The following is a 15,413-nucleotide window of genomic DNA, read 5'->3' as shown; positions in this document are numbered from 1 at the left end:
ATAAATTAAGGAAATGAATCATAATCATTTATTACAACTAAAATAGAAGTTAAGGTTCAAAACTTTGGAAATGTACATAGTAATTAGTTGATAACAAAATGAAAAATCAACTTTGGGACAAACCATGATCTGGATGACTGAGAATCTCCATAGACAAACTGAAATCAAGTCCCAGGAGTTGCTTCAACTAAGAGGGAAGAAATGGTGTAAATCTAAAAGATCAGGTTAGAGATGGGAATGGATCACAGAGACCGGATAACAGAATTGAGATTGTGGTTGGAATTGACACCAACTATAAATAAATCCTTAAAGAGTGACTCACGGAACACAATGAACACATTGAAAGTCAGTGTCCCTATATGCTGTCATTTCAACATCTCAAATTCTTTTTAAAAGGTTAATGTCAGGGGACACAAATAGATTTGTTATTTCACTAAGAGCTACTCATCTTTTATAGTTTTTGGCACCCAGGTGACACTGCATGCACATTCCTCTTTCTGGGGTCCAGAAATCACACTGTTGTTGTGGCCCACAGACCAGAGGTGGGTTCCTACCAGTTCGCACCTATTCGGTAGAACCGGTTCATCAAATCTACCGAACCGGTTAGAAGAGGTTCCACCAGTGGACCCGGAAAGCAGGCCACACCTACAGAGGAGGTTCCAAGAATTTTTGAAACCCACCACTGGTCCTTGGATATGATTATTCTACACTATCATGCTCATATTTATAAAACTCATTGCCTCTGTGAAAGGTAAGGATGATTACTGCGTTTGTGGTGCAATCAGAACATTCCGTCTGTTGAAGTTGTTTTAACGCAAACCAAAGATGCCTTTTAAAAAACAAGTTTACATCATATTCTTATGCATGCCAGTGCTGTGTGTGAGGTAATTTAAGGTGGTTCTGACAAGTGTAGTCAGCATCTTCATATCCGGGCACATGGGCAGCAAGCCACTCCCATCCGGTCACATGGGCAGCAAGCCACTCCCACAAAAGTGGCCACACCCACAGAGTAGGTTCGAACAATTTTTGAAACCCACCACTGCCACAGACTCGGGTGATGAAGAGGTTGGGGAGGAACTTGGGCCAGTCCTGGAGTCTGGGGAAGGCTCCAACGGATGTTCTGCATCGGAAGCAGAGATAGAGTCAGAACAATCCAACATTTACCAGCTGCCTTCAGAGATGGAGATAAGTGGGGAGGAAGAACAGCTGGGGCCTGTTCTAGATGTGTGCATGTGCAGAGCCGTTAGGAGAGGAGGACGAGAAGCCAACCGAGGAAGAAAGGCACATGTGGACTCTGAAGGGCCCCTTCCTGGCTGGGGAATAAATAGAAGGAAAGGGAAGGGGTAGTTGCAGGATTTCTTTTGGAAGATTTGATCCCTGAGGTTGGTGCCTCCAAGATTGCTTGACAGAACTTCATTTACAGTCTTGCAACTGGAAGCTCTTGGCTTGGCAATTATCTCAAGGAACTGATAAGGTCTGTTACTGCAGTTAACCCTTTGAAGGATTATTTCTTGGACTTTTCGGTGTGTGAATGCCAATAATTCACAGTAGCTAAATAAAGAGGGGTTTTCGGGACAAGGGGTCTGCTTATTGGTTCTGCTAAGGCTGGGTCAGAATAACTGTCAGATTCAATAACAAACCTCCAACATGTTAATTTTTAGGGGTGACCAAAGAAATAGGAGTCATCAGTTTGCTTTACCATAAATAATACACTTTTTAACACTTCATCACTTGCAAACTCAACTACAAAACCATTTGCATTACTCCACTCCAGGGCTGGGTTTCAACCGGTTCGCACCGGTCCCTGCGATCCGGTTGGTCGCCGAACCCGGAAGTAAGTAACTTCCGGGAACGGCGAAGCCCCCCCCCCCGCGCCCGCGCGCGCCCGCACACCCGCGCCCGCTCCTTACCCGGTTTTTTTGAATTTCGCGCTTTCCACGCATGCGCAGAACGCCTGCGCGATCCTCCAGGAGCAGCTGGAGCATCGCGCAGATGCTAATACGCATGCGCGTGCCGCGTGCGTGCACACATGCACCGCGTGCGTGCGTGAGGACGGTGCGTGTGTGAGGACGCCGCAGGCCTCGTTCCAACCGATCCGGTTGGAACGGGGCGAGAAACCCACCCCTGCTCCACTCCCATAGTTTTCAGCTGCTTAACCTGGCCAAGTTCCCTCATAGCCAAACTTATACATTCCATCACCTATCCAAGAAAATGATATCTCTTTGCCTTGGCTTTTAATGCTGAAATCAAGGGAGTCCATGTCTTGACTGGAGGAAAGAGGGAAAAGATTATCTGAATTCTCTTTTTAAAATCTGCTCATTGAAGCATCAAACCCTGAGTGTCTCACAATGTTTGGCTATGAAGCTGGGATGACAGTGGGGCTATCTCTGTGTAACTATTGTCCTTTTGGGAAATAGAAGCTGTGCGTGTTACAGTTTGAATATCCGAGATGCTTTCACATGACTGCACACATTTCAGTAAACCAAACTGCCTAACACATAGAAATCAGTTACATCACCAGAGATGGTGAAGAGTGGGAAGAGCCGAGGTGGCGCAGTGGTTAGGGTGCAGTACTGCAGGCCACTTCAGCTGACTGTTATCTGCAGTTCAGCGGTTCTAATCTCGCCGGCTCAAGGTTGACTCAGCCTTCCATCCTTCTGAGGTGGGTGAAATGAGGACTCAGACTGTGGGGGCGATATACTGACTCTGTAAACTGCTTAGAGAGGGCTGAAAGCCCTATGAAGTGGTATATAAGTCTAACTGCTATTGCTGTTGCTATGGTATTCAGTCAGTTCTGGCATTGTTCTGGCAAACTGGTAGCGGAAATTTTGAGTAGTTTGGAGAACCAGTAAATACCACCTCTGGCTGGCCCTGACCCCATCTATTTGCTGCCTCCTGAGTCCCAGCTAATTTGTTGCCCTGCACAAGAGAACAGAGCTGGAAAGCAGGTTAGTTGGGTGGGAGGGAATGGGGTTTTTGCAGTAACCTTCCCCTGGAGTGGGGACAGAATGGGGATTTTGTAGTATCCTTTCCCTGCAACGCCCACCAAACCATGCCCACCAAGTCATATCACACCCATCAAGCCATGTCCACAGAAATGGTATTAAAAAAAGTTTTGAATCCCACTACTGTGTCATTATTGGTGCATCTAAAAAGTAACAATTAATGCAACTCACAAGTGGTTATATAGTCACACCCTTATGCATCCCCATTTGGGCTTCACTTGAGGACACTTTAATGCTCTGTGAAGATGCTTTTAAACCATTTTTATCTGACAATCATTGTCAGTCTAGTTTATCATATTCACAAAGTGGCTTACATTGAGAAAGACAGCAATTTCACCAACAAAGCATTCACCCTGCATGCAAAAAAGAAGATAAATAGCTTCTCGTTAACCTAAACTGATCTCCTTTTGTCATTCAACTTTCTCCCATCAGGGAGTGCCGATCATCTGCCATATTTGCATGTTCACCTTGGGATCATTTTGCATACTTTATTAGTGAGCGAAATTCCAGAAAGACATTTCCCAAAAGAAGATTGAATGGCAGAACCAATATAATAAATGGGATTGCATGGAAATGGCACACATTAATGGAAATAACACAACGTCAAGATGGAGTATGTATTTTAGTCAGACTGGAGGGATTTTGGAGATGTATCTCCGTGCATGATTGTTATTCATCCTATAACTTTTTCTCCCAAAGGTAAATAGTTTATTGTTTTAAATGTTTATTTTATTAGACTTCGGTAACATATTATTTCAAAATTAATTCACAGAGAATAATTATATGAAACCCAGTGGTGGGATTCAAATAATTTAACAACCGGTTCTCTGCCATAATGACCAGTTGGGTAGGCATGGCTCAGTGGTCAAGAGAGTGGGTGGGCATGGCCAACTCAACATCACTCACATCGATGGGCACTTCGCTTTAGCTGTTACAGTGGAATAAGGGTTAACTAGAGAGGCAGTTTCTGTAATCAGGACAATGAAGGTGAGGCTAGAAACAATACCAGAATGTTTCCTTCCTGCCTTCCCTACAGAATTAGCCCTGTAAAGTGGGAAAAAAACAAAAGGAGATTTCTTCCAACAACCGGTTCTCCCAACTACTTAGAAAGTTACCAACCGGTTCTTCCGAATAGGTGCGAAATGGCTGAATCCCACCACTGATGAAACTGCTATAAAATGTAATCCCCCTTCCTAAAAGTAACCCATCTTGGAATTATCACTAGACTATTTGTCATGAATGTCTCAAAGGCAGGTAAGCAGATATGTTACTTTAGATCAGGAGTGTCAAACTCAAGGCCCAGAGCCCGGATCTGCAGGACTGCCCTGGAAACAGCGAAGGACTGGCCTGCAGTGCGTCAGCCAGCAAAAATGGGCACCCAAGCTTCATTTTCACTGGCAAAGGGTTGCAGAAGGCCGTGGCAGCTGAAAATGGAGCTCGGGAGGCCATTTTCACTGGTACAGCACTCAGGCCACCACAGGCGCCCCCAACAGGAGTGCCATCAATCGGGCCATGCCCACCCTGTCCCCCCGAGGTCAAATGCAACCCTGATGCGGCCCTCAATGAAATGTTGAATGTTTGTTTGAATGTTTATTTTATTTATATGCCGCCCTTTTCCCCCGAAGGGGACTCAGGGCGGCTCACAACTCAAACCAGGGAAGGGGGGATACAGACAAAATTAAAAACGACACAAAACAATACATGGTTTAAAACACACGACAGTCATACCATTCGAGACGGGGGCAACGGTTCTTTAGCCCCAGGCCTGTCGGAACAGCCAGGTTTTAAGGGCTTTGCGGAAAGCCTGGAGGGTGGTGAGGGTTCGAATCTCCACAGGGAGTTCGTTCCAGAGGGTCGGAGCAGCCACAGAGAAGGCTCTCCTCCGGGTAGTCGCCAGTCGACACTGGCTGGCGGATGGAATTCGGAGGAGGCCTAATCTGTGGGATCTAATCGGTCCAGTGGAGGTAATTGGCAGCAGGCGGTCTCTCAAATCAAGTTTGACACCCCTGCTTTCCTCAAGAGTCACTTTATTATCAAAAGAATAAAAACATGTGGCTTGCTGAAGCAAATACAGTACAAAACACATCTTGTTCTTAGTAAATTTCCCTCTTACATAATGCATAGAAAGGTATTTGACAATTCTCGAAGAATGTGGTGAGCTGGCATCCTACGGGAAGAATGTCATAGTTCTCTTTCTGTGTGTGTTTGTGTGTTTGTGTGTACAATTGAACTGAACCATATGGAACATTGTCTGAGAAGGTATGATTGGCAGGTAATTATTTAGACACATCTTTTTTATATCTTTACAGAACATTTGGTTTGAACTATCAAGCAAGCAGTACCAAACAATAGCATTTTTTTCCAGTCAGCCTTATTTATTTATGTAGAGAAAATATGAAAGCATCTCCAGGAGCATTTGGAGATTATGATAATTCCTTTTCCTTAATAATACAAACAATTTATGACGGTTAATTACTTTAACAATGATCAGAACCTTTTTCCCTTAGAAAATACTTCTAGCCTTTCTGAGACATAGCAATTCCCTCTTCTGTACTTGAGTCATCTCTTCAGAATACCCCTGTGTATTTTTTATTTGCTGGATGTCAAAAAATGATTAGAACACTGAAACACGTACTGCTTTGCACTCGGGACTCAGGACCAAACTGTCAATGAAATACTTTGACCTTTTCCAGAAACCAAACTGTTGCAGAATCTGTTTGTGAGAAAGGACCTTTGAGTGATAATTATAACTGTTATAATAGGCCCCAAAGATTTACGCTTCAGAAGTTTTGTTCCTTTCGCTAACTGAACCTTCCTTCTGCTCAGGTCAACAAGACATCCATTTCCACATAGTAAAGAAAGCAGATCCTTCTAATATTAGCTGGAGACAAATGAAATTTATAGAGTCCGAAATATAGGAATTATTCCCTTCCATGATGTGCAAAGCCTATTATTCTAGAAATGGAACTTTCTGGAGAATTCCAAAATGAATTGTTTTGCTTTTAGTCTACCCCAATCTAGCAACTCTGAGGCTGCCTCTGATTCAGTCTTGACTTGCAGTGGTACACTAATGTACACATTAACATTTGTTAAAGATAATGAAGCATGTTGCTTTTCCTACTTCCAATTCGCTGTTGTTATTGTTGTTTAATATCCAATTAATTAGGCTGATGTGGTATTACATCCAGAGACTAACCAAACTTCTGGATTTGCAATTTAAGCAGGTTCTAAATCCCAAATCCAGAAAAATAGGAACTTCATGCTGCTGCTTGCTGGGACTGCAACTTAAGAGAAAATTATTTTTCAGGAATACATAATATATATCTACTGGGTCATAACAACAATGGAGAATGTAAGCATCATTGCTGGATGTTTTGGCATCGAATAATTTCATAATTAATCCAATTGAGCGAGTCCGGAGACATTTCAGAGAAGAGTCCTCCACTCCTCTGCTTATAACAGGATACCTTATACCACCAGGCCTGAAATTAAGCCACCAGGCTTGAAATTTGGGGCTTAGACAATTTAGAACTACAGTCTTCGATCTGACCTGAGCGTGGGACACAAAATTATCTGCTACTATGTCCTACCTGTCAATGACTACTTCAGCTTCAACCACAACAATACACAAGCACACAAACTTAAGGTAAACCGCTCCAAACTCGATTGCAGAAAATACAACTTCAGCAACAGAGTGGTCAATGCCTGGAATGCACTACCTGATTCTGTGGGCTCATCCTCAAACCCCCATAACTTTAACCTTAGACTGTCTACTATTGACCTCACCCCATTCCTAAGCGGTCTGTAAGGGGCATGCATAAGTGCACCAATGTGCCTATCGTCCCTGTCCTACTGTCCCCACTTATTGGTATCCATTTCCTGTATTCATAATCATGTTTATACTTATATCTGTTATCTTAAACATGCTTGACCAAATAAATAAATAAATAAATAAATAAATAAATAAATAATAATAAATAAATAAATAAATAAATAAATAAATAAATAAGTAAGTATTATGAAGAGCTTCAAGACAGAATATGAAACAGGTCTATATCTGGACTAGGACATACCTTGAGTCACAAGATTAGTATATATATATATTTAATACCTGCTAAATCACCAAGTTTCCTAAGTGGAGTTGGGAAGGTTATATTTTTGTTGTCTAGCCATAGGCAGAGGTTGGTTCCTACCAGTTCGCACCTATTCGGTAGAACCGGTTCGTCAAATCTACCGAACCAGTTAGAAGAGGTTCCAGCAGTGGACCCGGAAAGCAGGCCACACCTACAGAAGAGGTTCCAAAAATTTTTGAAACCCACCACTGGTCCTTGGATACGATTATTCTACACTATCATGCTCATATTTATAAAACTCAGTGCCTCTGTGAGAGGTAAGGATGACTACTGCGTTTGTGTTGCAATCAGAACATTGCGTGTGTTGAAGTTGTTTTAATGCAAACCACAGAAGCCTTTTTAAAAAACAAGTTTACATCATATCCTTATGCATGCCAGTGCTGTGTGTGACAAGGGTCGTCGGCACCTTCATATCCGGTCACATGGGTGGCAAGCCACTCCCATCTGGTCACATAGGCAGCAAGCCACTCCCACAAAGGAGGCCACACCCACAGAGTAGGTTCGAACAATTTTTGAAACCCACCACTGGCCATAGGGGTGCCATAAACTTCTTGGACATTCAAAATATGAATGATGTTGTCCCATATGACCATTTGTTCCTTGTTCTTGGAAGAGGCATGCCTGCTTATTCATACAGGGAAGACCTTGACTTACAATCACAACTGAGTCAGATTTTTGTTGCTAAGCAAGACCGTTATTGAGCTTTGCTCCCATTTTATGACTTTCCTTCCCAAAGTAGTTGTGAGTCACAGCAATTAAGTTAGTAATATGGTTGTTAAGTGAATATGACTTCCCCATTGACTTTGTTTTTGTTTCAAGTTTTCAAAAGGTGATCACATGACCTCGGGACACAGCAATCGTTATGAACACATGCCTGTTGCCAAGGGTCTTAATTTTGATCATGTGACCATGCCAACAGTCACTGTAACAGTCATAACGGTGAAAAACCCTTAAGTCAATTTTTACAGTGCTGTTATAACATTGAACGGTCACTAAATAAATAGTTGTAAGTTGACGACTAACTATAATGAACCAATAACACAGCTAATGTTTAACATTTGAGACTGGGGTCTCTGTGTATATGATAACAAAAAAGTTGGCCTGCCTACGTAATTGTCCAATATTTTTAGGCCTTGTGTTTGACAATAATTAAATGGGGATTATTGAGAAGCTAAATGATGAAGGAAGCAAGAAATGTTTTATGGATTTTACATCAGAGAAAAACATAGCTGTATAATATTTCAAGTTCTTCATTGATTTCCTACATCCTCTGAGTGTGCATATGTTTGCTTTTCATTTCCTTAATTGTTAGCATTGGTAGAAGGATATATTGGGCTAATTTCATAATATATTATTTGGCTCACCACCTAACTACCATACTAGATGAAATTGCAGCTATGTAGATGCTTTATTAGTGCAGATATTACTAATTTATTGGCAGGGTTTTTTATATTCTGAATTTAAGGTTTAAGGCTAATAATAATAATAATATGAATTATATAAAGTGATGTCCTTTTCCAGCGATATATCTTCTTGTAAAATAATATTTAAATCCAATTTTGAAATCTTGAAGATTCATCCTTCATTTCTTTGAAACTAAGGCACTTTTGTCACAGAGAGATTTAGTGCTATCCCTTCCATTAGGATAGATGTGTAATAGCAGTTGCCCATATAGATCTTTTCATGAGGTTCAGGGATTTTGCTTGCTTATCTGGATTTTTGCTATTGATTTATGCCTACCTTTAAGACAGCATTCCATAACAAATGTCATCCTGTGCTAGAATTGTCCCTGTCATTTGATGAAACTAGTCATAGAAATAATGTGTTATGTTTCAATGCCAGGAGGCAATTGGCTTAAAGAGTTACTTAACAAGTTAGCAGCCAGCATTTTCATCTTTACTAACACTGTATATTAAGGGAAGGTTTTGTGAAAAGAATAAAAAAGAAGGACTATGAAATGCAAGTGAAGAGCACAGGAATCAGAACACAAGAGAAAGTGCCAATGAGTCATTAAATAATTCATGCCTTAAGCAACAGAGTAATGTTCAGTGGTTACCACACACAAGATCAGTCAATGATCAGCTTTCAGCTGATGTCAGCAAATGTGTCTGACACAAATCTTTCAAACTGTGTGATCAGAGGTGGGTTCCTACCAGTTCGCACCTATTCGGTAGAACCGGTTCGTCAAATATACCGAACCAGTTAGAAGAGGTTCCACCAGTGGACCTGGAAAGCAGGCCACACCTACAGAAGAGGTTCCAAAAAATTTTGAAACCCACCACTGGTCCTTGGATATGATTATTCTACACTATCATGCTCACATTTATAAAACTCAGTGCCTCTGTAAAAGGTAAGGATGACTACTGCGTTTGTGGTGCAATCAGAACATTGAGTGTGTTGAAGTTGTTTTAACGCAAACCAAAGATGCCTTTTAAAAAACAAGTTTACATCCTATTCTTATGCATGCCAGTGCTGCGTGTGAGGTAATTTAAGGTGGTTCTGACAAGTGTCGTCGGCATCTTCATATCAGGTCACATGGGCATCAAGCCACTCCCATCCGGTCACATGGGCAGCAAGTCACTCCCACAAAGGAGGCCACACCCCACAGAGTAGGTTCGAACAATTTTTGAAACCCACCACTGTGTGTGATGCTCAGAATTCTATTCAAATTCACAACTGTTCACACAGAAAAAATAATAATCCTGACTAAGAGTTCTTGGAGGGACACTTTTAAGAAAACACAGAAGATAGACAGCTCTCTGTTACAATATCTCAGAGTGCTGATTTGTACCCTAACTCCATTCATTTCCCTTTCAACACTGTCCCTTGGATCAACAATTGCTATGGGACAAAAAAATGCAGATCTCGGGATGAGGGAAAATGCAATGCATTTGTGCTTGCAACTGAGAGTTATCTTAAGTACGAATCTGGGTAGAATATGTTTTGCAGGATAATACAATCAGAAACTGACTTTTCCAGAGCAAAAGTGCGGCTTCAAAAAGCTATGCTGTCCTATCATTATGTTCTTCATTTTCTCTCAACCTATTGCAATAAGGAACCCGTTCTATAGATTGACTATCTTATGTAATAGATGAGTATTGTCCCATAAGTACATTGAGTACTTGGTACTATTTATCACTATGTTGTCTCCCCCCCACACTTCAGAATCACCTTTTTCTTTCTTTCTGGATGTTATGCTCCTCTTACTCAAGAGGAATAAGAAGTTGAAGAGCCTGATCCAGGAAGTTTTCAACCTCAGAAATTGGTAAAGGGTCAACTAATGGCTGACTTAGAAAAGAACCCATGTCTGAACTATTCAACCAGCTCTGGAAGTTTGTCTCCTTGTTGAGAACAGCATGCCAACTTTGGATCTTGCTTCCTGCTTTATTTCCTGAAACTTGTCTTCTTGACCCAGATCAGCTGACTAACCTCCCCGGTGACTGGACTTCTGGGTGGGTTTCAAATTTTTTTAGAACCTCTTCTGTGGGTTTGGCCTGCTTTGTGGGAGTGGCTTGCTGGCCATGTGACCGAGTGGGAGTAGCTTGGTAGTCATGTGACTGGATGGGCATGGCCAACTTGTAAAATGTGGTGAAACTCACTTAGCATTGCTCTTGCTTAGCAACCAAAATGTTGGCTCAGAAACTCTGGCATTTGAAGCACGCAAGTCTTAAAGCTGTCAGGTTACAAGACCCTTGCACCCCTAACCCTTTAGAAAAAAAAAACCCCAGGGGTGTTCAAACTTGACAGCTTTAAGACTTGTGGACTTCAACTCCCAGAATTCCCCCTCCAGTCATGTTGGCTCAGGAACTCTGGCATTGAAGTGTGCTAGTCTTAAAGCTGTCAAGTTACAAGACCCTTGCACCCCTAACCCTTTAGAAAAAACCCCCAGGGGTGTTCAAACTTGACAGCTTTAAGACTTGTGGACTTCAACTCCCAGAATTCCTCCTCCAGTCATGTTGGCTCAGGAACTCTGGAATTGAAGTGTGCAAGTTTTAAAGCTGTCAAATTACAAGAGCCTTGCACCCCTAACCCTTTAGAAAAAAACCCTAGGGGTGGAAAAAAAAACCCAGGGGTGTTCAAACCTTAAAGTCTTAACAGCTTTAAGACTTTAAGGTTTAGATAAGACTCTTAGAGGCAGGTGGGGCAATTGGTGAGCCAGGCAATCAGTGAGTGGTGGGCGGGGCAAGCGTGGTGCGGACGGGTGGGGGGCGGGAGCTGGAACCCGTTCTAAATGGCATGGTAGATTTGTGGAACCTCTTCTATAGAAGAGATTAGAACTGGCAGGAACCCACCCCTGCTGTGAACTATGGTTGCATCTCTGAACCTATGCTGAGCTTTGATTCTGAACTCAACCTTCTAATGCTCAGCTCTCAGGCAATAATCTTACTCCCCTTCACACATTGTGGGTTGTGCACAGCTGGTTCTCTGCTTGCTATTCACCATTAAACTGATGCAAATCAAGTTGGCCTGTGTGTGCTCAGACTGAAACAGAAAATTGGATTAGATTAGTAATGTTTTCTCCCGCCTTTATACTTAACTCATGGCAGAGAACACATACTATAGTCCTCCTTCCTCCTATTTCCCCCACAATAATCTTGTGACATGAGTTGAACTGAGAGAGAATGACTGGCCCAAAGTTACCCAGCTAGCTTACATGCATATGGGAAGGACCAGGGTTCATAGGCATGTGGTTTTTAGCTTGGTGTCTTAAACACTATAACATACCAAGCGAATCCAGGAATCGCATAATGAATGGGATGATGTCATAGCTTGATGTCATCCAACAGATTTGCCTATGATGAGGTTACTAAATATATCTTATACTATCTTTCCAAATGAACTGATTAGATGATTTGCACAAACTAATAAAAGACTGAGCACTGACGAAGTATGGAGCCAATCAGAGCAAATGAAGTCAATTGAAAGTGGCCACAGCATAATTTCTTTTCTTTTTAAAATGCTTCAGTAGCATTTTTCTCATTGTTAAATTATTCCCCCTCAAAATGCATCATTTGTCTCAGCTGAGATAATTTTAACTGCATTTTGTTGCTTACAGTAAACTCCATCCTTATGTTTTCCATGTCTCCATCCTTATATATCTACCTAGCTATCTGCATGCCTATCTACCTATCTACCTATCTACCTATCTACCTACCTACCTACCTACCTATCTACCTATCTACCTATCTACCTATCTACCTATCTACCTATCTACCTATCTACCTATCTACCTATCTACCTATCTACCTATCTACCTATCTACCTATCTACCTATCTACCTATCTACCTATCTACCTATCTACCTATCTACCTATCTACCTATCTACCTATCTACCTATCTACCTACCTACCTACCTACCTACCTACCTACCCATCTAGCTATCTAGCTATCTAGCTATCTATCATCTCTACCTATTTATAATTGTCTATACATTGTTTTACATGCCTGTTTAGTTTCAACAAGCCTGTAATTCATATGACAACACTGGCTAATTTTAATGAAAGCTTACAATGATTATACAATTAGTTAGGGAAAAATGGGCACAAATCATGCTTGATTAGGGTATTTGGTCTCCTTTGGATATTGTATTAATAGCAAGCATAATTCTCAAGTGACAGACAACAATCAGAGACAAAAGATCAACAGTCAGTGCAATCATCAACAACATGGTGATATATTTGCTTTAACTATTTCTATAAAGTTGCTTACCGTAAGCAAGGAGTGTTAGTTTAACATTACTGGAATGCCTTAAGCATATCTCTCACATTATGGATTATTCTGCTTCTATTCATAAAGAGAAGAGAGGAGGAAATCTAGGTTACTTATGTATATTAAAAGGCTCTATCTCCTTCGCTCCCTCTCCTCCCCTCTCTCTTCTTTCAAGTCACAGTTGACTTTTGACTGGTGCCTGAACAAATCTGTGCAATTTTCTTGGCAACATTTTTAGGAAGTGTCTCCTCCTTCCTAATCTCCTGACAGAGATTAGCTGGCCAAAGGTCACCCATCTGACTTTGTGCCTAAGGTTAGACTGGAACTCAGGGTCTTCTGGTTTCTAACAGGATGCCTTAACTACTACACCAAACTGGCTCACATATTAATTGTAAGTTAAATTATATTTTACAAATCACTAACCCACTCTCAAAATAAGTGTATTCTCCCAGTTCAGACTGGTTTGGGTGAACCAGTAGTGGAAATTGGGCATGGGTCACCAAACTGGTAGTGAGGGCTGGCTGGCCATGCCCCTTCACTGGCCCACTCCAACGATCGCCCTGCCTTGCCTTCTCCATGTGGATCCACAGAACTGCCTCCTCCTGCCTACACACAGGAAAGCAGCATTCATGCTTGCCTAGCACCCCCCTCCCCACTGGTGGCAACCCAGGCCCTACCTGGTCAACTGGGCAGCCAGCTGGAAAAGTGGCGAGCAAGCGTAGGTGGGACTAGCTTGGCCTCCAATGCTCCATCCAACAGGGGCAGCAAGCAGTAAGGGAAGCAAATCCCAGACCAGCATCCCTGCCTCTTTCCTCCGAGAGCTGACTTGGGGGATGGCCAGCCTCCCCCGCACTTGTGCCCTTTCCTAGTTGCCCCTGCCGGATAGAGCGCTTGAGGTCAGGCCGGTGCTGCCCACCCACCTGCTCACCACTTTCCCAGCTGGTAAAAGGGAGGTGCCCTGCCGGCAGAGGGCGGGTGAACAATAGCCGGCTTGGGGGATGGCCAGCCTCCCCCGCCACTGTGCCCTTCCCTCGCTGTTCACATGGAGCCTCTGCCAGCAGGGTACCTCCCATTTCACCCCGTGCCTGGCTTCCAATGCGATGGCGGTGAGCGATAAGCAAAGTGAGCCTCAGGCTGGCATACCTGCCTCCTTCCTCCGAGAGGAGGAGGAAAAGTGGGGTGGGCTAGAACAGTTATGGGTCCAACACAGCCAACCTTGAGAGGCAGCTGAGAGGAAGAGCAGCACTCACTGAGGCAACATGGCTCGCTTTCCCGTCTCCTTAGCAGAAGCTCGGCCTTCTCCTTCCCTTCCCCCTCATTTCTCCCCGGCCACACTCGCCTTGCACTGCTTCACAGTTGCACAAAGCAGCTAGATGGGGAAGAAGTGTACCGTATATACTCGAGTATAGGCCGACCCGAATATAAGCCGAGGCACCTAATTTTACCACAAAAAACTGGAAAAGTTATTGACTCGAGTATAAGCCTAGGGTGGGAAATGCAGCAGCTACCGGTAAATTTCAAAAATAAAAATAGATACCAATAATGTTTTTGAATATTTATTTCAAAGAAAAACAGTAAACTAGCGGTGTATTCAATGAAATACTTCACTCGCCTCATGATGCTGATGTCCCGCTGTGATGATGATGTCCCGTGCAGCCGCGGGAGCAATGTCCCGCCTCCTATGACACACGGCACAGTGATTCCTATCATTGGATCACTGTACCAGAGGAGGTGGGACATCGCTATGTGGCTGCTTGCCATAACAAGGAGGAGGTGGGACATCGTTGCAGAGCGGCAGGAGGGGGAGGAAGGGGAATCGTAAGACAGCCCTGCATTACATTAGAACGTGAGGAGGGGGGATGGTGCGGTGCGCGCTGCGCGGCAAACTGACACAGAGGGAGGGGAAACTCACAGGGGCACTGGGCCATTCACGAGCGTCACCCAGCGGCATGGCCCCGCCCCCTTTTCTCCTCCATTTCGGGCAAATTTTTCACTGACTCGAGTATAAGCCGAGGCGGCTTTTTTCAGCCCAAAAAGTGGGCTGAAAAACTAGGCTTATACTCGAGTATATACAGTATGTGTGGAGGTGCTCGCTTGCCCCTGGCATTTGGCTCTGGCACAGCTCTGGCATAATGGGCATTTCCCATCTAGTCACCAAAACTGACAGTGCCTTTTTGTGTGTGTTCGTGCATTTCTTCATCTGCATTATTATGCCTTCAATGGAAGGGGGAAAGGGAAGGTTTTTGTTTATTGTGGCTCCTGCAGTTGCCAAGTTAGGAGAGGCCTGAAAGCACCAGCCAGCCTGCTTCGTTCTCCGGTCCCTCACCTTCCCTTGCTCCAGGATGCCGTCAGGGCAAGCGCAGTGTGTGTGTGTGTGTAGGGGGTCATGGACTGTTCAGCACTGAGGCAGAAGCAGCTGCGGCAGCAGGGAAAGTGAGGCTTCTTTGTCAACCTCCCAGCTGGCAAAACAGAATTTTTTGCCGGTTCTGTGGGCGTGGCTAGGTGGGAGGGGCATGTGATTGAGTGTGTGTGTGTGTGAGAGAGATATCAAGTTGGCCATGCCCA

This window comes from Thamnophis sirtalis, unplaced genomic scaffold (genome assembly GCF_051295495.1).
Source record: "Thamnophis sirtalis isolate CommonGarterSnake01/CBP01778 unplaced genomic scaffold, rThaSir2_p1.2 scaffold_1, whole genome shotgun sequence".
NCBI lineage: Eukaryota > Metazoa > Chordata > Lepidosauria > Squamata > Natricidae > Thamnophis > Thamnophis sirtalis.
Note: the sequence above shows the minus strand (reverse complement) of the source record.